Below are 24,808 nucleotides of genomic sequence, written 5' to 3' on the forward strand. Positions count from 1 at the left end.
CTTTGTGAGAAAGAAAATATTTTTGCTTTCGGTCGGCCCGTAACGTAATGTTGGGTATAACCGGAAAGCGTCCCCTTAAATGACACAGAATGTCACATTTGCGAGACAAGGACTCGTATAAGACATCTGTCAAAAAAAGTATTTTCTGGCCGAGTCCATTATATTTGTATATATGCAGTAAGCGGATTATTTCGCTGTTGTGCTGAGGCGAATGGCTTCTTTTAAAGCAGCTTTTACGGTCATGAATACCAGGGCCATTGCAACAGCACATTTGTGTAGGACATCTTAACAGCAAGCCAAGGAATGCAAGTGATCTAGATTTGCTCTTCCCTTTTCACGTGTGAGAACACGCACAGGAAGCGCACTGCCGCTGAGTACTGTAATTTGAGTGAATGATGTCGATCACATGATCTCGCAGCCATCAACAACAAAAAGACGGAGTCGTAGCATGATCAGAGTCTCTCTAAATGTGTGATGTGTGTGTGTGTGTTTTTTACATTTCTTTGCTTCGTAATGGCCATATGTTGCAATGAATTTCGGTAGGCAAATCTTTAGCAAATAAATCTATTTCAACACGACGTACAGACGGGTATATATAATGTATATATTCTTGTTCGTTTGCACTTTTGCATTAATACATCTTGTTACTGCGTGTGCAACATATACGTTGCACTAAATCGTTTACATTCGAGTAATAATGCGTTTTTCAAATGTTGTTTGGCAGAAAAAGTTAAATCTGTTTACAGCCAGGTTACAGGAAGTTAAAAGATCTGTAATGTTGTTTTCTTACTGTACAGTATATGTATACGTACTTGTCTTTGCTCATATTGTAGTCCTACAGATCTCTTGTCAGTGGTTGTTTTGTTTAAAGATGAAGGCTTGTGTTGGGTCACACAGCCCATGCAGGCACACCTGCTAATGGCCCCTCCAAACACACAGTAACTAAAGAACAGCAGTAAAATGGTAATTGGCAGATAGACTGGACTTCTGAGGCTCTCGCCCTCCTCCAGAGGTTATTTTTACGGTTCTTCGTGCGGCTGGCTGTGGCGCCGTGCCCTTATAAGTGCAGTCTTCTCTGAGATCTCAGCCTAACCTGCTGTTAAAGAACTAATTGAGGAGATTTCCCTTCTGTTTGCTATCTGTACCGATTCAAACATCAACCAGATGCTTTCACTCGCTGGAAAATATCCATACACTGTTAAAAATTTCTGTAGAAATTACAGTATTACTGTATTTAAATTTGTTATTTACTGGCAAAGGTTTGTTCAAAATTAAATGAACATTACACATTAATAAGTCTGCAGGATAAAACTAAAATAACAGCCTCATGCACATCAACTAAAATCTGAAGAAAAAACGGAAAAAAGGTTGAGGATTTTTGGTTCCTAACTACTTAACTACAGCAAATTTTAACAGTGCATGTGTATACGCAAAGAGTGCATTAGATGAAGGATTAATGATAGCTGTTTGTTGGTTTATGCAAAAAAAAAAAAAAATAGATATTTGAGATTTTCTGTTTTTAATAAACCACTCATTTGTGAGCCAGTCTGTGAAAACTCATGATCCTTAATAATGTAAAGAACATTCTGTTAAAAATAACTTTGATATCTTTAATAAAATTAAAATTTTGGTAAGATTAAGAGACTTTTCCAGGATTTCACAGACAGGGTCACATATATGATCTCCAAAAGAAAAATGCATTACAGCTGATGTACAAAAACAATGTAATTGGGACATATTTTGAGGAATCCTTGTGTCAAATGATCAATAAGAATTAATTTCCATCAGAAATTCAATATGTAAATACGAGTGTATAAATGAGCGGATATATTTTAACATACATATTTCTGTCCGTCCAGGAGCGACTCGCATGTCATTTTTTTCTGAAAGTTCATGCATTAACGGAGAGAACAATAGCACATTTTCTTCCCAATCACCGGAGAATGGGAGCCGGCAAATTGAAGCAGGAAAACAATAATTCCCTTGATTAGCCCCTTTCTGTGTGGGGTAAGTGAACTGTTTATACTGTAGAGTACCTCAGAGAGAGCAGAGCAACCAAAACAGCCTCATTAACAACACTGTCACTGAATAACTTCATTTCTACAGGACTACCAGAACACAGAGCTTACAAGCAAATGAACCACATCATGTTAGAATTTAAGCTTTTTATTGATAAACAATCAAAACTTAGTATATCACCACAACCTTCATGCCATCTTAATGATGAAATATTCAGCCATTAGTCACAGTTTGCTAAACTCAACAAAAAAAAAATCAAATCAAAGTAAGATACATGGAGATAAACCAGTCCGGATTCTTTTTTCTATATTCATTTTAATATGCTGCCAAAAATGGTTTCATGATATAACACATACCGTTAAAGGTATTGCGGAGGATTTTCTTTTTCCGGATGGATCATCAAGACTATTGGTCCTCCTAGTTGTCAATCAGGAGTGTTGCGCAATTGCATTTTTTTAAAAAGTGGAGAATGCGGTTCTTTTCTAAAATTCGTGAAAATCCTCCGCTACACCTTTAAGTATATGAGAGGGCTTTAGAAGGGAACACTTTATTTCAGAAGTAAAATTTTTGGGAAAAAAAACGTTTCTGCTGTGTACAATATTTAAATGTAATGTAACTCCCACACTGTAAAAAGTAATAATACTTAAATCTAACTTATAAAAAACCTTTTTAAAGTATAATAAATACTGTAATATTACTACAAACGCAACAAAATTAAGTTGAGTTAACTAATAGTTTTAGTATTAATCAGTTTAATTTACTTTTCTTGGTACAGGTAAATTTTTTATGGTTTGTTGGTATGTCCATTAACATTGATTTAGACTTCATCTTTCTGTGAGATGAGGGCACAAATTATTTATTCAATCAACGCGCGCATCCAGTTTAGTTTTGGGCAGCTGTAAAGCGTGACATTCTTCAGTATACAGTCTATTCCATGGGTCTTCAACCGGGGGTCCGCGGCCCCCAGGGGGTCCGTGACGGAACTGCAGGGGGTCCGTCAAATGATGTTCAACAACAAGCAATTTTTTGCTTAAAACGTAAAATATATGTACAAAACGTTACATGTCCCCTTTAAGTTGTGCACGTGCGTGGCCGCATAGGTTTGAAGGCGCGCGTTCAGTTTAGCCAGCGGACCAAAATAAAATATCTAAAGATTATAAATGTCCACTCAGGAGGCAGCAGTAGCGACAGAGAAGTCATCATAAAACAGGTACATCTTATGTGTGTCTTTCTTTCAGAATGTCATTTTAGAATCAGTGCGACATGTTGTCTCATTTATATTTCTGAACTTGGACGGCTGTTTCACGCGGTTCAGATTTGAAGCACTAATTCAACAGGCAAATGACACCACACCGCGTCTGCATTTTAAACTGTGACAAAACTATCGCTCGCATTTAAAAATTAATGAAACGCGCGCCGTGATGGTGCTTTGTGCAAGATTCATAGTCAGGTTGAAATCCGCCTCTCAAAAAGTTTCCCCAAAGAGATGCGCTCGGACTCGTTGCATGTTGTTCTCCTGAGTCTGATATGAAGCTATGCAGAAAATAAACCTGCGTTACTCAAACTCGTGACAATGATGATACACGAGAAAGGCATCAGAAGTAGCACAACCTCTATCTCCACCAGAATAGACAGTCTTTGCGCCATTCACCATGATCAGTCTTCTTTATAAACTGAAAGCCCTTGTCCAATTCACAGTAAAATTAAAATATATTACACTGCAAATACCTTAAAATAATATTATATTATTATTATTATTATTATTATATTAATATAAAAACTAAATCTACTTTAACAAAAAAATTATGTATTTTAATATAGTATGGCTGTGTGACAGTATGGTTTGTTTCTATTTATAAAACAGTTCCAGTCCTTGATTCTGATTGGTCATCAGTTGTACTTTACTCCACTTTGTGTTGTGCCTAATACGAAAAGGCAGCCTCTCGTACCTTACTGCTTACTTAAATATCTTTGTTTTACACATTTAGTATTAGGGGGTCCCTGCTCCATGCCTCTCTTATCTAAGGGGTCCCCAACCCAAAAAAACGTTGAAGACCCCTGGTCTATGCACAAGCACCAGTCTTCTGAACAATGGTAACTACAAAACTCAAAGATGAAACAAAAACTCTTCTAAATCTCGAAGACAAATGAACATTAAACACTAAAAAGTCTTTCTTTTTAGTTAAAAACACATAAAATGGCGTTTAAATTTAATTTCACTGTCCAAATGCAGTCCCATGCAAAGCATGCTGGGAACTACGAGTCTACTGCCTAGTTAGCTATGTTTACTAAAATCATTCATGTAGTTTCAACAGAAAATTATTAAGTTAATTTCCTTCTTGCAACTTTAAGTGGATTATACATGATAAAATGAAGCTGAATTTACACAATAAAAAGTTCATTTAGAATTACTCAAATTATTCATCTTTTTATGTTATTTTAAATAAAATTTTGTTTAAAAAAAACAAGAATTATTTTTTTTAATACAGTTTACTCATTTTATCTTTGTTAAATCTACTAAGGCACAGAAACACTTTTTACAGTGCAAGGGACTGAAAAACTTGTAGGAGAAAACCCATAGGGAAAAATGATCTTGGGAGAAAAAAAAACCCTTGAGAGATAGCCAGATGGGAATTAAAATTTGTAATAATTTAAATTAAAAGTTAAAGGAAGTGGTCATTTTTATTATTATTATATTTTATTATAATAAAGATCACTATTGAATGTACATGCAAAAAATTTATTTAATCCCTTTATTAATTAGTATTTAAAACAATATTACGCATTTACTTATTTCAAATGGCTATAAAATATTTCAAAAATTATTAAATAGAAATAAAGATGTTCTGGTGTTAAACATGACCCAAATGACAACCAAGGATTTTGTTTAAAAATAATAAAACAAATATACTATTGAACTGTTCCACAATTGCAGCATAGTGAGAAATCGATCCGAAAAATAAAGAAAAACCACAGCAGTTGTGCGTTGTTGTTTAGGTGATAAATGAATCATCAATATTTTCCAGCTCAAACTTGTTTGACATTGTTCGAGCGACATGTAAGATGAATAGTATGGATAATTGTCATGACGTATCGCCTGTTCTGTCATCAGACGGCTCCAGAGAGGTGTCAGTTAAAATGCCTTAAGGCCAATCGCAAAATGCCGATCATACCCACTCACTTTCCACATCCAACATTTCGTAAACAGTCATCTATGATTTACGATTGACAGTGTGTACGTGGTTAATGAATACACAGAGACCTCGAGTAATATCTTTAATATTTGGAAATATCTGGTCTGTAGACGTGTGTGTCGTAAATCTGTCGGTCTAGATATATATATATGTGTGTGTGTGTGTGTGTATGATTTGTGATGATGCTTCTACTATTGTGGGTTGCACGCTGCTTGAGGGCTTCACAAAACCTTCATCACGGGTCATGTGACTTCTTTCAGGAACTATGAGTGGTCACACACAGGAGTCATTTACCTTTGAGAAGACCTGTTTCATGGGAAGTGGTTGGTTCTTATAACAGACCAATCACAATTGAGCTTTTTGTCTGTCTGGAGGCTAACAGCTCTAGCATATAATGATGGCTGTACTGAATCAGACCTTAAGTGTCTAAGAGATTCATTATCTAATCACTATCAGGACGACCCATCACAATACACCCTGATTATGATCAGAGGACCCTACACTGCCTTCACTAGCATATGAACGTACACACAACCAACCAACAAACAGTGTCATCATTTGCCCGGTGTGTAAAGAGACCACTGTGTTATGAAGTAGGGCATCAGATGCAGCTGCTGCAGGTATCTTCATTTTGGCAACAGATTTTTTTTAATATCTTTATCTATCTATCTTTAATATTTAATTGTTTTAATATGAGTTAATAGGTATCAGTCCCGCGTCACATGTTAGGAATTATTTTAATATTTTCTTTGTTTCTATATATTTCAAAAAAAAGTCAAGGCGTTTAACGTTGAGCGTGTGTGTATATTGATTCTCACACAGAGGGGAAACTATATTTGACAGAGTAGTAATTGTACAGTTGCGAGTGTTTGTTTGCAGGTATGTGAAGGATGTAATCTATAAGTCTGAAGGGTGTAAGGGTTTATTGGACGGCTCATTCAGACACGTGCTGCAGCTCTCGGGTGGTGTGTCACAGTCTTTGCCCCCGGTGTGCACCACCCACCCAGCATGCTTTAAATCACTGCTCTCTCATACCGCTCCAATCTGAAAAATATATGTGTAATCTTTTTTCTTGTGTTTTTTCTTCCCCCTCTCATCACTTGCTCCCTTCCCCCTCAGCTCAGTGGCCCATTTCTCCTCTTTTTCTGTGGAAATTGAGAATGTTGGCGGGTCAGAGGGTTTTGTGCTGTAGAAATCATTAGCAGAGAGATACTAACACAGCAGCTGAACCCGGGTCAGCGCTCCACGCTAATGAAAGTCTCTTCACCAGCAGCTTTTCATCTGGAGTCAAACTCAAATCAGAGCACTGCTTACATTCACAGCACTTGCATTCTGGGATATGAGCCGTGTTACCACGGGTGACCCAAAATCCCAAAGCAAGAAATCAATCCAGGAAATGTTTGAATGTGCTCTATCTAGCTGTCTGTCTGTCTGTCTGTCTGTCTGTGCACTGTCTGTCTGTCTGTCTGTCTGTCTGTCTGTCTGTCTGTCTGTGCACTGTCTGTCTTTGTCTGTCTGTCCATCTGTCTGTCTACTTTCTTCCTATCTTTGCACTGTCTTTCTGCCTGCCTGCCTGCCTGTCTGTCAGTCTGTCTACTGTCTGTGCACTGCCTTCTGTCGGTCTGTGTGTCTGTCTGTGTGTCTGTCTGTGCACTGTCTTTCTGCCTGTCTGTCAGTCTGTCTACTGTCTGTGCACTGCCTTCTGTCGGTCTGTGTGTCTGTCTGTGTGTCTGTCTGTGCACTGTCTTTCTGCCTGTCTGTCAGTCTGTCTACTGTCTGTGCACTGCCTTCTGTCGGTCTGTGTGTCTGTCTGTGTCTGTCTGTGCACTGTCTGTCTGTGCACTGTCTGTATCTCTGTTTGTCTGTGCACTGTCTGTCTGTCTGTCTGTCTGTGCACTGTCAGTCTGTCTTTGTCTGTCTGTCTTTGTCTGTCTGTCTTTTTATGTCTGTGCACTGTCTGTTTTTGTCTGTCTGTCCATCTGTCTGTCTACTTTCTTCCTGTCTGTGCACTGTCTGTATCTCTGTTTGTCTGTGCACTGTCTGTCTGTCTGTCTGTCTGTCTGTCTGTCTGTGCACTGTCAGTCTGTCTTTGTCTGTCTGTCTTTGTCTGTCTGTCTGTCTGTCTTTGTATGTCTGTGCACTGTCTGTTTTTGTCTGTCTGTCCATCTGTCTGTCTACTTTCTTCCTGTCTGTGCACTGTCTTTCTGCCTGCCTGCCTGCCTGTCTGTCAGTCTGTCTACTGTCTGTGCACTGCCTTCTGTTGGTCTGTGTGTCTGTCTGTGTGTCTGTCTGTGCACTGTCTGTTTTTACTGTCTGTCTGTGCAATGTATGTCTCCCTGTTTGTCTGTACACTGTCTGTCTCTCTGTTTGTCTGTGCTCTGTCTGTCTGTCTGTCTGTCTCTCTGATTGTCTGTGCACTGTCTGTCTGTCTGTGCACTGTCTGTCTGTCTGTCAGTGTGTCTGTCTGTCTGTCTGTCTGTCTGTCTGTCTGTCTTTGTCTGTCTGTCTGTCTTTGTCTGTCAGTGTGTCTGTCTGTCTGTCTTTGTCTGTCTGTCTGTCTGTCTGTCTACTTTCTGCCTGTCTGTCAGTCTGTCTACTGTCTGTGCACTGCCTTCTGTCGGTCTGTGTGTCTGTCTGTGTCTGTCTGTGCACTGTCTGTCTGTGCACTGTCTGTATCTCTGTTTGTCTGTGCACTGTCTGTCTGTCTGTCTGTCTGTGCACTGTCAGTCTGTCTTTGTCTGTCTGTCTGTGTCTGTCTGTCTTTTTATGTCTGTGCACTGTCTGTTTTTGTCTGTCTGTCCATCTGTCTGTCTACTTTCTTCCTGTCTGTGCACTGTCTGTATCTCTGTTTGTCTGTGCACTGTCTGTCTGTCTGTCTGTCTGTCTGTCTGTGCACTGTCAGTCTGTCTTTGTCTGTCTGTCTTTGTCTGTCTGTCTGTCTTTGTATGTCTGTGCACTGTCTGTTTTTGTCTGTCTGTCCATCTGTCTGTCTACTTTCTTCCTGTCTGTGCACTGTCTTTCTGCCTGCCTGCCTGCCTGTCTGTCAGTCTGTCTACTGTCTGTGCACTGCCTTCTGTTGGTCTGTGTGTCTGTCTGTGTGTCTGTCTGTGCACTGTCTGTTTTTACTGTCTGTCTGTGCAATGTATGTCTCCCTGTTTGTCTGTACACTGTCTGTCTCTCTGTTTGTCTGTGCTCTGTCTGTCTGTCTGTCTGTCTGTCTGTCTCTCTGATTGTCTGTGCACTGTCTGTCTGTCTGTGCACTGTCTGTCTGTCTGTCAGTGTGTCTGTCTGTCTGTCTGTCTTTGTCTGTCTGTCTGTCTTTGTCTGTCAGTGTGTCTGTCTGTCTGTCTTTGTCTGTCTGTCTGTCTGTCTACTTTCTTCCTGTCTGTGCACTGTCTTTCTGCCTGCCTGTCTGTCAGTCTGTCTACTGTCTGTGCACTGCCTTCTGTTGGTCTGTGTGTCTGTCTGTCTGTGTGTCTGTCTGTGCACTGTCTGTTTTTACTGTCTGTCTGTGCAATGTATGTCTCCCTGTTTGTCTGTACACTGTCTGTCTCTCTGTTTGTCTGTGCTCTGTCTGTCTGTCTGTCTGTCTGTCTGTCTCTCTGATTGTCTGTGCACTGTCTGTCTGTCTGTGCACTGTCTGTCTGTCAGTGTGTCTGTCTGTCTGTCTGTCTGTCTTTGTCTGTCTGTCTGTCTGTCTTTGTCTGTCTGTCTGTCTGTCTGTCTTTGTCTGTCTGTCTGTCTGTCTACTTTCTTCCTGTCTGTGCACTGTCTTTCTGCCTGCCTGCCTGCCTGTCTGTCTCTCTGTTTGTCTGTGCTCTGTCTGTCTGTCTGTCTGTCTCTCTGATTGTCTGTGCACTGTCTGTCTGTCTGTGCACTGTCTGTCTGTCAGTGTGTCTGTCTGTCTGTCTGTCTGTCTGTCTTTGTCTGTCTGTCTGTCTTTGTCTGTCAGTGTGTCTGTCTGTCTGTCTTTGTCTGTCTGTCTGTCTGTCAACTTTCTTCCTGTCTGTGCACTGTCTTTCTGCCTGCCTGCCTGTCTGTCAGTCTGTCTACTGTCTGTGCACTGCCTTCTGTTGGTCTGTGTGTCTGTCTGTGTGTCTGTCTGTGCACTGTCTGTTTTTACTGTCTGTCTGTGCAATGTATGTCTCCCTGTTTGTCTGTACACTGTCTGTCTCTCTGTTTGTCTGTGCTCTGTCTGTCTGTCTGTCTGTCTGTCTGTCTGTCTGTCTCTCTGATTGTCTGTGCACTGTCTGTCTGTCTGTGCACTGTCTGTCTGTCAGTGTGTCTGTCTGTCTGTCTGTCTGTCTTTGTCTGTCTGTCTGTCTTTGTCTGTCAGTGTGTCTGTCTGTCTGTCTTTGTCTGTCTGTCTGTCTGTCTGTCTGTCTACTTTCTTCCTTTCTGTGCACTGTCTTTCTGCCTGCCTGCCTGCCTGTCTGTCAGTCTGTCTACTGTCTGTGCACTGCCTTCTGTTGGTCTGTGTGTCTGTCTGTGTGTCTGTCTGTGCACTGTCTGTTTTTACTGTCTGTCTGTGCAATGTATGTCTCCCTGTTTGTCTGTACACTGTCTGTCTCTCTGTTTGTCTGTGCGCTGTCTGTCTGCCTGCCTGCCTGCCTGTCTGTCAGTCTGTCTACTGTCTGTGCACTGCCTTCTGTCGGTCTGTGTGTCTGTCTGTGCACTGTCTGTCTCTCTGTTTGTCTGTGCACTGTCTGTTTGCATGCGCACTGTCTTTCTACTGTCTTTTGTGCACTGTCTTTCTGCCAGTCTGTCAACTGTCTGTCTTTGCATTGCCTACTGTCTGTCTGTCTGTGCTCTGTCTACAGTCTGTCTTTCTGTCTGTGCACTGCCTGTCTGTCTGTGCTCTGTCTTTCCATTGTCTGTCTCTCTGCCTCTCTGTCTGTGTCTGTTTGTCTGTCTGTCTGTCTGTGCACTGTCTTTCTGTCGCTTGGTCTGTCTGTCTCTGTGTCTGTCCGTGTCTGTCTGTCTGTGCACTGTCTGTCTGTCTGTCTGCCTGTCTGTTTGTCTATATTTATCTTTTTTCTTCTCTTTCCAGTATGATGTAGGTTAAATAAATTGGAAAAGGGTGGATTTTTCACATGAAGACACAAGTGTTAGACTGCAGAAGAAATGATTCATTTTATTGGTTAATGATGCTTTATGTGTGTGTGATTCTTTCAAACACTTGAAAAAGCCACTGCTCATGTTGTGTCGTGTGCCAGCCGTGTAGAGGTTGGCGTCTGCCGTGACCTCGGTTTGTTCAGGGTTTTGTGTGTGTGTCGTGGGGGCTGGTAATCCTGCTTTTCAAGCCGTCTATTCCAGCCTGGGCACACACAGCCTCTGACCACTCATTATCCTAACAAGAAGGGCCATTTCACCTGCAACTGGAGGCCTTGTACGCTTCTTGTTAGTGTAATCCCTCCTAACACACGCACACACACGCGCGCGCACACGCACACACACTGCCAGACCCGCTGCCATTCAGAACAAGCAGGTGGCCACTGACGCACATAATTGCTGACAATTTGAGGCAATGAATAAAAATGATCTACATTACTTCTTGCCGAATGTTGTGTGCACTTGGTGCCAAGTGAAATCTATGGAGGAGCCTCTTTAGATAGAGCAGAAAAGGCCCTATCAAAAGAGCTGCAGAGGAAAAGAGGAGGAGCGGTAATTAATTTCTTAAAGAGAGAAAGAGAGATTTGACACATTCAGAGTGCTGCCGTCTCGGGGGGTGACAGAGAAGCAACCAAGAACAACATCTTTCAAACTGTTTCCCTTCAGATTGTCTCATCCAGTCTGTAAACCCTCTCTCGTTTTCCGTTTTTCTTTCCGAGTCCGGTTTGTTTAATCTATACTGGTTTACCATAAAGTATGATGGTATTGAGGTTTAAATTAGTTTAAAGTGACCAATAACAAAGAGTGTCTACTGTGTTCTGGCTCAGTTGTTTCTCATAGACAAAGAAACTATCTTCTTAAGTGTGTCTCCTCTTGAAGTTTGAAGCGACACTGTAAGAAAAAAAAGGTCTCTAGCTGTCACTGGGGCACATTAGTAACTTAGAGGTGCCATCTGTATCTGAATGGTAGATATTAGCACATTTTTAAAGGGTACCACCCCTGTGACCATTTTACCATTTTTTTCTCTGATGGTGTAAGCTATGCTCAGATTTGCCAACATACCATCGTCTCCATATAAAGAACAGATTTAGACCAATTTTTTTTTTTTCAAAATCAAGTTGGTTTTTACCTAAAACAGTGAGATTCATATGAAAGAGCAACCAATGTGTTTTGTTTTTTGTGCCCCCCCCCCCATTCACAACAGCATTATAGCGCGTATGATATATTTATTATCCATCATGGATATATTCCAGCAGCTGTTAAGTCTGTTTGCGATGATGTGAGGTTGAAGAATACAATCTCCAGTGAGCCGTGATCAGACGCAGTAATGACTGAATGAGGTGTGATAATACAGCATTCAGGCCTAATTTCAGTAGCTCCAATTACAGAACAATACATCACCTCTACATTCACAGTCAAATTACTGAAGATCAGTGTGGGTCAACCCGGTCTCTCTGAGACAGAGAGGAAGAAAGCAAACATGAAAGAAAACCACTACATCTTCCCTGAAATCTTGTTTTCCAATGTACGAAAACCACATTTGTGGGTTCGTATGTAAGTATTGTGCATGCGTGTTCTTGCGTTTGACCCCGACAAAACTGCGAGTCTTTATTAACACCTGCCCGACAGAGCGCTGTCGACCAGCTGATGGGCCCGACCCGCCGCAAACTCAACCTGTGACATCCACAGTTTGCAGCCTCCATTTCACACATGATTAATCTGAACAAGAAAGGGTGGGGGGACGGCTGGAGGAAAGGGTGGCCCGTGTTCGGTCCGCATGGCTAAAAGGTCTTTAGAATTCCTGCAGAGAGAACCACAGGAAGAGTGAATGTAACCGGTTGGGGGTCACTGAGTCTTTGTGTAATTGAAGCAGTGGCGGTCTCTCTATCCTCTCCTCTTTTCAAATGGAGCGAGCGAGGGATTGTGAAGTGTGGGGAAGGGTGAAGGTTGGAGGAGGGGGTCTGTTTTTTTTCAATGTTTTTATGAAGAGGAGGTTAAGTTGACAAGAACAGAATGAATGTGTTGCTGTAGTGCAGGATCATAACATGCATCTTTATTAAAGCAGTAGCTGTGCATTACAGTTATTTTACCACATGTAAACTGCATCACACAATGGCTACATATATGATCGACTACATAAAGTAGCGGCGTTCGCCTATGCAAAACTCACCTCCACAATATTGGCTAGGTCTCCTGGGTTGTTGCTTACTGGTGGTTGCTTAGTTCTCTATAATATTTTGGATTTTATAGAATGGATCATATGGTAAATTTCAATGTAATTTTGGTCATTTTATCATCCAGCACACTTAAAAAAATCAATACTCAATTAAGCCCATAATTTAGGCGCCCTCCATGCCATCCTGTGGGACTTTCTTTCTTCAGCAGAGTTATATTAAATAATATCCTGGCTCTTGCTAGCTTTGTAATGGTGCTAAATAGTGACCATGTTCTTGAAGCATCCATCCATCAACTGTTCATACCTGTCAGCATTGGGATTTGAATAAATAAGGGAAATTACCCAAAGCCTAACAACCCACCGCTTTTCTTCTTTAACCGCACTGTAAAAAGATTCCGTAGAATTTACAGTATTACTGGCAGCTGGATGCCAGTAACTTACTGTAGATTTAAATTTATGTTAATTACCTGCAACAGTTTGTTCAAAGTTAGATGAGAATTAAACATTAGCAAGTCTGTATCTTTACAGAATAAAACTAAAATAACAGCCTCAAGCAAAGCATTCTTGGAAACAAAATCTAAAGGAAAAACCCAGAAAAAGGTTAATGAGGATTTTTGGTTCCCAGAATGCTTTGCATGAGGCTGTTATTTTATATTTTTATTCCGTAAGACAAAGACTTGTTAATGTTTAATGTTCATTTAACTTTGAACAAAATGTTGTCAGTAAATAACCTAAATTTAAATTTACAGTAAGTTACTGGCATCCAGCTGCCAGTAATACTGTAATTTCTACTCTTTTTTTCCTTTTTGTTTTATTGGCGACTGACTTGAGTGTTATGTTACAGATATACTGCCACCTGCTTTACCGGAGGTGAATGTAGCAAACATCAAATACGACCCGTGGGATTTTTGTAGAAAGATTAAAAATACGGGAGCAATAAAGGGAATTTAAATGATTTAAACGGAATGATGGTGGGATAGAACAGTTAAATACTGGAGAAATACGGCAAATGAAAATTATTTAAACAGGATGATGGCGGGATAGAATAGTTAAATACAGGAGAAATACAGGGAATGATTTAAACGGGATGATGGCAGGATAGAATGGTAAAATACCGGAGATATACAGGGAATGATTTAAACGGGATGATGGCGGGATGGAATAGTAAAATACGGGAGAAATACAGGGAATGATTTAAATGGGATGATGGCGGGATAGAAAAGTTAAATACAGGAGAAATACAGGGAATGATTTAAACGGGATGATGGCGGGATAGAATGGTAAAATACCGGAGATATACAGGGAATGATTTAAACGGGATGATGGCGGGATGGAATAGTAAAATACGGGAGAAATACTGGGAATGATTTAAACGGGATGATGGCGGGATAGAATGGTAAATACGGGAGAAATACGGGGAATGATTTAAACGGGATGATGGCGGGATGGAATGGTAAACACGGGAGACATACGGGGAATGATTTAAACGGGATGATGGCGTGATGGAATGGTAAAACACGGGAGAAATACAGGGAATGATTTAAACAGGATGACCGCAGGATGGAATGGTAAAACACGGGAGAAATACAGGGAATGATTTAAACGGGATGACGGCGGGATGGAATGGTAAAACACGGGAGAAATACAGGGAATGATTTAAACAGGATGACCGCAGGATGGAATGGTAAAACACGGGAGAAATACAGGGAATGATTTAAACTGGATGACCGCAGGATGGAATGGTCAAATACGGGAGAAATACAGGGAATGATTTAAGCGGGATGATGGCAAGATGGAATGGTAAAATACGGGAGAAATACAGGGAATGATTTAAACGGGATGACCGCAGGATGGAATGGTCAAATACGGGAGAAATACAGGGAATGATTTAAATGGGATGATGGCGGGATAGAATGGTAAATACGGGAGAAATACGGGGAATGATTTAAACGGGATGATGGCGGGATGGAATGGTAAACACGGGAGACATACGGGGAATGATTTAAACGGGATGATGGCGTGATGGAATGGTAAAACACGGGAGAAATACAGGGAATGATTTAAACGGGATGATGGCGGGATGGAATGGTAAAACACGGGAGAAATACAGGGAATGATTTAAACGGGATGATGGCGGGATGGAATGGTAAAACACGGGAGAAATACAGGGAATGATTTAAACGGGATGACCGCAGGATGGAATGGTCAAATACAGGAGAAATACAGGGAATGATTTAAACGGGATGATGGCGGGATAGAATGGTAAATACGGGAGAAATATGGGGAATGATTCAAAAGGGATGATGGCGGGATGGAATGGTAAACACGGGAGACATACGGGGAATGATTTAAACGGGATGATGGCGTGATGGAATGGTAAAACACGGGAGAAATACAGGGAATGATTTAAACGGGATGACCGCAGGATGGAATGGTAAAACACGGGAGAAATACAGGGAATGATTTAAACAGGATGACGGCGGGATGGAATGGTAAAAAACGGGAGAAATACAGGGAATGATTTAAACGGGATGATGGCGGGATGGAATGGTAAAACACGGGAGAAATACAGGGAATGATTTAAACGGGATGACCGCAGGATGGAATGGTCAAATACGGGAGAAATACAGGGAATGATTTAAGCGGGATGATGGCGAGATGGAATGGTAAAATACGGGACAAATACAGGGAATGATTTAAACGGGATGATGGCGTGATGGAATGGTAAAACACGGGAGAAACACAGGGAATGATTTAAACGGGATGACCGCGGGATGGAATGGTAAAACACGGGAGAAATACAGGCAATGATTTAAACGGGATGACGGCGGGATGGAATGGTAAAACACGGGAGAAATACAGGGAATGATTTAAACGGGATGACCGCAGGATGGAATGGTAAAACACGGGAGAAATACAGGGAATGATTTAAACGGGATGACGGCGGGATGGAATGGTAAAATACGGGAGAAATACAGGGAATGATTTAAACGGGATGACGGCGGGATGGAATAGTAAAATACGGGAGAAATACAGGGAATTATTTAAACTGGATGACGGCGGGATGGAATAGTAAAATACAGGAGAAATACAGGGAATGAAAATGATTTAAACGGGATGATGATGGGATAGAATAGCAAACATACCAACATAGAGCCATGCTTCCATTTCAGATCATTTAGTGTTCGTCTGAGAAAAAAACTCATATTTACCCGGGTCTGAATTATTTATGAAATTCATTTGATCACCACTTACCAAAACTTTTGTTCCCTACATTCATTCCTTAGGGTTTTTTTATGACAACACTGTATCAACCATTTACAGTGCCATGACCAGAATTTAGACAACACGCATCTGTACCTGAAGTTTTACGGCATCTTTACTTTTTCTATACCATTGCATGAGTAACCAAACCTCAACTATGTAATCTTTCATGCCAATCCTTCGGTAATCTGATAAGTAAACATTTCATGAGATTTAACAAGCATTTGTGTTGTTTGCACAGGACTGTGCTTCTGCGGTGAAACATCTGCTTTTCATTTCAAAGAAGTCTGTGTGTTTATGTTCTGGTTTGCGCGCATGTGTTGTGTGTGTGTGTGTGTGTGCATGTGTGTGTCTGTGCGCGCATGTATGCCATCTCAGTCATACCTGCTCACCACGCACTGCAAGGGAGCCACATTGTTCAGTGCAACATCAGGATGCCGTGCATTTAGGAAATAATTACCCAGCATCCTGCTGTTTTTAAACTCTGTTTCATCTTCTCTAATGGTTTCTTCTTCATTGGTCTCTAATCCCAAACAGGACGTAACGTGCAGAAGGAAGACGCAGCCGCTGCTGTCCCCACTGGAGCAGAGAGGACGCGAGCCTTTGATGTTCCACTCAAAATTATTAATTCCCAGCGTCAGGTTTGCAGTTTCATCTGCGTTTCAAGTCAGAATCTCACTGTTCGAGCCAAGCTTCTGCTATGCAAATCAGTGCCTAATGTGCATGCTGTGTTTGGTGGGAATCTTAATGTATTAGTTTAGAGAAAACGAATGGCATCGGTGTCAGTTGATATTGATCTGAAAGCTTGATAGACGCTCCCTGCTGGGCATCAGATGAGCTTCATGTCTCCGCAAGGCCTTTAAAAACCCCACGCCAAAAGTTTTGGCACATGACTTGAAAACTAATGTATGACATAGAGTAACACATTAGCATACATTCTTAACTGTTTGATAAAACACAAGTCATGTCAAATAGATACATGACCTCAATATGACAATAATAAACTATTAAAGATACAGTTGACTTAAAATAATTTAGTTATGTTTTATTTACACTCATGTCATTTCAATGTATCATGTTTATCTTTCTTATACAGGACACAAAAGACTATTATGTCAATGCTGTTGTTTCCTCTACCCAAAGAAATTGTTCACCCAAAAAATAAAATTTGCCTATTGACCCTCAGGCCATCCGATATGACATTTTTTATTTAGTAAAACAATAAAGATGTTTTGCAGAAACCCCAGTGCTCTGTGATTCATAATGCAAACAGCAGATATATTCAATACAAAAGTAATCCCCCACATCTCCTGGTGACATATTGATGTCTTGTGAAGCCAATCGATGTTTATTTGCAACAATATTTGCATTAATGCAGAGACTCTGCTAAACAATAGCACAATCTTCTTCTTATGGTGTTTGGTGGCAGACCAACCTTTGAGCGCCACCTATAGAGGGAGGATAAAGATACATGTATACTTCTTAGATATACATACAAAGGAAGGATATACAGGAAGTGCGCTTTACCCTCATCACCATATCGGATGGCTTGAGGGTGAGTAAATAAACAGGACATTTTAATTTTTGGTGCTATTTTTATGACATACACAGACATAAAGATGTTTGTGTGAGGAACTGACAAAAATGTAATGGTGCGTTCGCACCAGACGCGAATGAAGCGTTAAGCGTAAGTGATTTACATGTTAGGTCAATGCAAAGACATGATAGACATCCTGCAGAGCGATTCACGCGAATGAAGCAGCGCGAGAATCGCACATATGACACGGCCCGAAATTAGCGTTTTGTGCGTTTGACTCACGAATTAAAAAAACTTAACTTTGGCGGATATTCGTTTCACGTTAACCAATCAGGAGCTTGCTCTAGTAGTGACGTGATGATAACGTAGCGAGCGAAGGCAGAAAAATAAAACAACAATAAAGAACAAAATCATTATCGCTGTATACACCCTGAGCTATACGATACATCTTTATACTTTTATAGAAACGGGTAAAAAAATGATCTTGCTTGGAAGAAAGTGAGTAAGGAGGTCGGACAATCTGGTAAGTGGTAAAAACCGCTCTTTACTCTATTTGATATATATACTGTGAGACTACAAGCTAGCTAAAGCCGGCAAATTTCACATTTCATGTGTGATTAGCACAATTTATTTGCTTCATTCGCATCTGTTTACGCACAGTAAGTCTTTAAGGAAATATTTAATCTGATGCTCTCACACAATTCACGTGTTTGATAATTTATTATGGAAATGCCAAAAGATAAAAAAGGTGTATTAACAAATTTTGTTGTAAATTATTCCTAAAGCTGTAGCCTGCCACTTTTTATTAATTAAAAATGAACACAAATAAGTTACTGGCAAAGTACATAAAAAAGCCTCCTTATCTTGCACATATATAACAGTAAGCTTATAATGACTTATCAATTGAGTTGTTGAGTTAGATTTTATGGGTAATGTCATTTATTTTTGCAATACACATACTGTAAATATAAGTATGTGAAGTAATCTGCAGTCTTATCTTTCAACAAGAGATGAAGATAGACAGGCAAAAGTTACAAATTGTAGCTTTAAAGTCCCCATAAACCAGAAGTCACGTGTTGTGATGTATTTCAGAGTGAAACAGTGAGGAAAATAGTGGGCGTGGCTTGTGTTTTCCAGTGTGCTTTGATTGGAGATAGAAAAGTAGGCGATTCATTCATAAATAGAACTGGCAATAGACTAAAAGTTGTAGGGGGTGGAGTTAACTGATGCTCCCACCCAAAGCATCTAGCTGACATCATCAGAAAATGATCACCACAGGAGGGCAGAAGCACATTATCAGCTTTTGATTGAAGTTTATGAGGGCACCTGAATAAAAAAATAACTTTCACAAATAAATAGTTTATAATAAATACAATATTACATCAAAATTGACAATTCTTTTTTATTTCACTGGGACTTTAAGTAGGCCTACAGTATGATTGGTGGCAGTGCAATGCTGTGGTGTGGAAAAAAACTGTACTTTAATGACATTAAATGACGGGTTGAGTAAATTTAGGCAGAATTTTAATTAGTATGTATTTCTCTTTATTGTTTAAGGATAATTTGAGCTTGATCAATTGTGTTATTTGACTTCCTGTCAGTGTTTGCTAGGTTGAAACCATCAGCTGGCTCATAAAATCAGATTGAAAGCAACACTGATCTCAAAACAGGAAGTGACCTCCGGTACCCCACCAGTTTTAGTACACTCAGCATTTTACTGCCCATCATTGCATATATTCTATAGAGCGACTGTGTTAAGGGTCCCTCATCCCTGAGTGGCATCAAACCATCACCCCCACCTTTAATAAACTCAACCTCATCACAGCTGTGAGCTCACATGGTTTTCATTTCCTATTAAAATGTCTCATTTCCATACAATATCAAAGAGCAAACAAGACTGAAAACTTTAAAAGACTCTGAAAACAAATTCTCAAGGACTGGATGCCAGCAGTGTAACTTAAATCATATGGCAAACTCGTATGAATCATTGCAAATGATTTAGTTTGCGCATGATCATGTTTTTCTTCACTCTTTGTTTTTGTCTGCATTCTCGTGCCTTCTGTAGACATAAGTGTTTGGAAAATACTTGAAAGATGTTTTGTCAGTTTTATTTGCTTGACTTATTAGACTTCCAATAAATATATGATCCAAAGCATTTTGTTGTGTAAAAATCAGATTGCAAGCAAGGGTCTATAAATGTTTATATTGCCAAATCTTGAGTATGTTACGTAAGTTGTAAGCACATATTACGTATTAGCCATATGTTCAGACTAAAAACATGAAAGATTTTTTTGACAACATACTTTTATACACAACTTACAAAATATAAAGCTGCCAGTTTTCAAATAGAAACTACGTTATTTACTATCTGTTTGGTGAAACAACATGTTGCCTTAAGCAGAAACATGTGAGTCACACTAAAAAATCATCGTTGAATATGTCAAAGTAATTGTCATAACTCATTTTACAAAGCCCAGGTTTACCCACAATGCATCACGCAAGACAGAAAAGCAAAGGCTCTTGAACGCACTGGATCAGGAAAACATTGCACAAATTTTGAATAAGCAGCTATGTTTAAAAGGACTCTTGCAGTATGCATGCAATACTAGATGACTTAGTTATGATATAATTCATGCTCAACCTGCCATTTTCAGAGGTAATAAATAAAATAAAATGCACAACCTTCACAAACCTGGATTAAAATTGCAAAATTAGCTTTTAATCTGTGAGGTGTCTGAACGCCATACTGTAAAAAAAATGCAGCATTAAAAATTAAAACAACTTTGTTTTGCAAGACAATTCAACCTACTATTCTAAGTTTTGGCCAAGTTGACATAACTTATAAAAACAAGTAAAATTGTTTAACTTAATTTGTTATGGTAAAGTAACATAAAAATAATGTTGAATGCTGTGCACTCACCTAAATAAACATGTACAGTAATGACTTCATGCAAAAGCAATGTTTGAAATGTTTATCATTGAGTAATGTGTAGTTTTACAGTACATGTATTGCATCAGAGAGTCTAGATTTTAACAAGACCGTGCAGTTCTAGTCTAATGAATGGGGTAAATTTTAACAATCAATAGTTGGTCTCGCCTTCCAGTAAAGAGCCAATCATCAATCATTAAAGACTAATGATACACTGTCAGTAAAATATGGTCCCTATAGCTGTCTCTGGGGCGCGGTACCTTTTCAAAATGTACCAAATGTATACACATCTGTACCTAAATGGTACAGGACCTTTTAAATGGACAGCTAGGGACTATTTCACCTCTTAAAGTTTACACAAACACACGCATGACCCTGTGACACCCAACCAGAGCTTTAAGGTCTGGACAGATCATACAGATGAAGAACGAGAGAGAGAGAGAGAGAGAGAGAGAGAGAGAGAGAGAGAGAGAGAGAGAGAGAGAGAGAGAGAGAGAGAGAGAGTATATGTTGTATAAGGAATGCTTGTTATCTCTTCTCCCCTGATGTGTCAGCTCTCCCCAGTCCACTAAATTATATTGTCATATTGGTTTCTCAATCTGACACCAGCATTGAGAACTAAAGGAAATCATTTACTTATTACCCATCAAACGCTCTTAGCAGAGCAGCGCAACTCCTGCGCCTCTCACAACACACACACGACTGTCGGATCATTCGTCATCAGACGTGAAACACGTCTTTAGGTGGCTCTGTATGTGTGTTTCACAATGTACAAAGTGCAATAAATCTCTTCGGCGGAAAGATAAAGTCTAAAGCCGGAGAAGCTTGGGGCATTTCTTGCTCTTGGAGAATGTGAAGATCAAAGAGGCCGTCTCTGACAGCTGATGACTGGCTTCCCATGGCCGGAGCACTAAAGGAGGCTCACACCTGTAGCAGGTGATTACAGGTAGATCTGCCTGCCTCTAATTGGACAATAAACACTGCTCTCCGTCTGCTAATGGCTGCGGTCTGCCTCTCAGACGCCACGCTGCCATTTGGCCGTCGCCAGAAGTCCCCGAGTCTCCTGTGAACAGTCGACATGATGACATGGCAAACAACAAGATAAATTGCAATTCAAGAGAAAGAGAGATGGATTATAGATAGATATTGAGAATAAAAATAGTGTCGTCTAGTTTGATCTTTTTGTGTGCTCTTCATGTGTATGGGTTTGAAATAAAGTGATCAGGATTGTTAATGGTGAACTGTTTGTCTTTTATGAATTTGTGCAATCATTATCATCATTCCAAAACACCAATGCTGTTTCTATCATACACTTTTTGCACTATTATTTTAAATGTATTAATCTATCAATAAACATAATGTATAGAATGTATTACCTATAAGTGCAATACAATTTTCCAAAGCTACTTACAGTGTATTTAATGTATACTTGTATGTGTGTTATTTTGAAATCGAACCCTTAACTTTGGCATTGTAATATATTGATTCCCAGACAACATACACACATAAATTATTATTAGGTATGACTCATAGAATTAATTAATATTGTATTAATATCACAATAATGTACTATTCAATTTAAAACATTTATCATGATATTTTAAAAGATGTTGGCAACATATGAAATCATATTTATTATCACAGTATTTAGTGTTGGTCATGACAGAATGATATTAAGTTGATATTCCTAAAGGCTCTCAAAGAACAAAAGGAGATTTTTCAACTTTGATATTTGTTTAGATTTAATAATCCCCAATTAAAGTTTTAATACACAAATAAAACATAGAATAGCATAGTGTTGCAATAAAAGTAATAAAGTAAGTAATTCAAATGCATGGTGTGTAGGTTGAGATGGTGAATCATGAGCGAGTCAAAGTAAGATCAGAGGTGTGTGTTCACTTTGATTTGTGTGCGCTTAACAGTAACAAATGCTTGCGGCCAGACCAATAAATCACCAAATATAAGCTTTCTATCCGTCAGGTCCATTTATCAGAAGTCTTGTCAAGACACATTACATTACACTGACCACTCCTGTTGATATTGCTAATAGAAATAGGCATTGAAAAATTCATATAGTGCAAAAACTAGCGCACTTAACTTCCAACATTCAATAACAATTTTATATACTGTATCAGTATAGACATAGACTTACAATAGACTTCTGTTGCTCTTATGAAGCCAAAAGTAATAATTACATACTAACACAAACCCTAATTTTAAACTTACCCAAATTTGACTTCCACAGTTAAATTAAACTTATAATCATAATGATTGTATGTGTGAATAAATGTTTTTTTGTGTGTGTGTGTGTTTCTTCAGGTTTGTCCAGGTGGACGTTTACTGTAAAAACAGTACTGCAATTTTTATTTTTTAAAAAGCATGCAGCATGCAGTTAACTTTGTTTCTAAATATAAATCGAAACATGAAATGTAATCTATTTAATTTGATATAAAATGATGTATCCAGCAAAAAGATAATATATTCACATGTTTAAACTAGGAAACAACATCTCCCTTCTTCTTAAAACAGTGAAATTACAGTGAAACGTCAGGATTACTTTAATACAATTTTTTTATCTAACTTTCTTGGTTCAATCCTGATGATGTCGTGAAATAAAAGGATATTTTTGACTTGTGTTAGCACATTGATCAGCATAATTATTTGACTCTTTGAGCTTGTGTATGTTTATGTGTGTGACTCTATGCAGCGTATGAGAATGTGTCCATGTGCATATGTTTGAAGTCTGAGGTCTTGTTTTAAATGTGAATGTAATTACGGTAGAAAGATCAAAGCTGTGCAGGACGAGTGATGTTTCAGGGGATAGTTTAAGCACACAGCTCTCTCTCTCTTTCCTTTGCTCTTCTGTTCTTGCCTCCAGCCCTGCTGCTGTGTGCACATCTCCGCTTGTAAAGAATGATGAGGCTCGTATTTGTCAGGTTTATGAGTGAGACGTCTTCTGTGATGCAGACTTTATGAGAAATGATGTTCTCCTGTACCACTGTCTTGATATGATATGTTCTCTCTCTCTCTCTCTCTATCTCTCTCTCTCTCTCTCTCTCTCTCTCTCTCTCTCTCTCCCTCTCTCTGAGTACACAGCAGTGTACAGAAGATGTCTATCAATTAAACTGCATGTTTGTGACATTTAACCTTTATTTACGGAGCTGGCATAGTTACACTCGTTTGTGGCTAATTAAATTGTAGTTTATGATCTGGTTCAGGGTTTTTCTGTGTAAATGCAGTGAGAGCGCAGCTGCTCACAGGTGAGTTTGTGTCTCACAAGGACTCTAGATGTGTTGACCTTTATAAGACAGTAAGGACACAAGACAACAGCACTTATGCCGCTTAGCAGTCAAATCTGAACAAGATAGTTTTCATAAATCTGTGTCTGTTTAATTTGAAAGATGTCATTTTTCATACTCTGAATGCATACAATCCACATAGCCTGTTGTGATTTCAGAAAGAACATTCTCACACATACAGTGAAAATAAGGATCATCATCACTTTTTAAGAAATATTAATATGACATTGGGTAAATTTTAAATCTAAATACATCAATACATTTTGTAAGAACTAGTTATTGTAATTACTATAGTAATTTATATAAATATATACAAAGTATAACTTATAATATATATCTTAAAGGTGCCAAAGAATGCATTGTAATAATCTTTTAATTTGTTTTCTGATATCTACACTAAAGGTTTGTGTCTTTATTAAGTGCAATAAATATCTAGAGATGGTTTAACATGTTCATTTACAACCCTAGGATGTGCATTTATAATGAAATGGTCTATTATTACCTTATTTGAAGGGGGCATGAATAATAATGTTGAGCTCTGCTCTGATTGGCTGTTTCTCGGAGCGGCTCCGTCAGTAGCTCTGTGTGTGTGTAAACAGATCTTATGTTTGAGTCTGTATCAGACAAAGATACAGAATTTGAGAAATAATCAATTTTTTGGAGATAGTTATTGGACGTTTCTGAGTGGTAAGTTTATGTTTTTTTTTCAGTATGGACCGGCAAAATGTAACTGTAACATCAATTGTAGACTAAACGTTAGCATATAGCATTAGCATAAAGCGCTAACTCAACATTCAAAACAAATTGAATGTGTTATTTAATGTTGGGGGTGTACATCTCGACTGTAAGTGTTTTCCAGCTGTATTTTGCATGCACAAGGTTAACATAAAAAGGAGGAAACAATCATGTTTGAAGATCTTGATATGTCTTTACCATGTACAGAACTCTTATTATTCATCTATATTCTTAGGTAAATACAGTTTTACATTCTACAGACCTATAATTGTATTGCAATATATAGTTAATACATTGCTTGTATTGTTTATAGTATGTAACAATACTGATCTATGTTGTTTTACTCAAAAAAAGTTATTTTCAAACCACCATTGAGTCAAAAAGGGACGAACCCAACCAATGGGTTAAATAAACCCAGAAAATGCAACTCAGCATAGGTTAAATTATAACACCATAGTTGGGGTTCGTCCCTTTTTCGACCCAACATTGGGTTGATAATAACCCTGCAATTTCAGGGTGTATATGTAGGTACATTCAGTAAAA

General features: G+C 39.1%; 1 long non-coding RNA gene across 2 annotated transcripts in view; it reads left to right on the forward strand.

The window, feature by feature from the left end:
- Positions 1-16,838, forward strand: part of LOC135782739 (uncharacterized) — a 34,309-nt gene extending 17,471 nt beyond the window's left edge. The window contains exon 4 of one of the 2 annotated variants that reach the window (XR_010545471.2): positions 16,303-16,838. This is a non-coding gene — a long non-coding RNA (uncharacterized lncRNA). The remainder of the gene's footprint in view (positions 1-16,302) is intronic. The other variant, XR_010545472.2, reaches the window with a different exon arrangement.
- The last annotated feature ends 7,970 nt before the right edge of the window (positions 16,839-24,808 follow it).

This window comes from Paramisgurnus dabryanus, chromosome 15 (assembly GCF_030506205.2).
Source record: "Paramisgurnus dabryanus chromosome 15, PD_genome_1.1, whole genome shotgun sequence".
NCBI lineage: Eukaryota > Metazoa > Chordata > Actinopteri > Cypriniformes > Cobitidae > Paramisgurnus > Paramisgurnus dabryanus.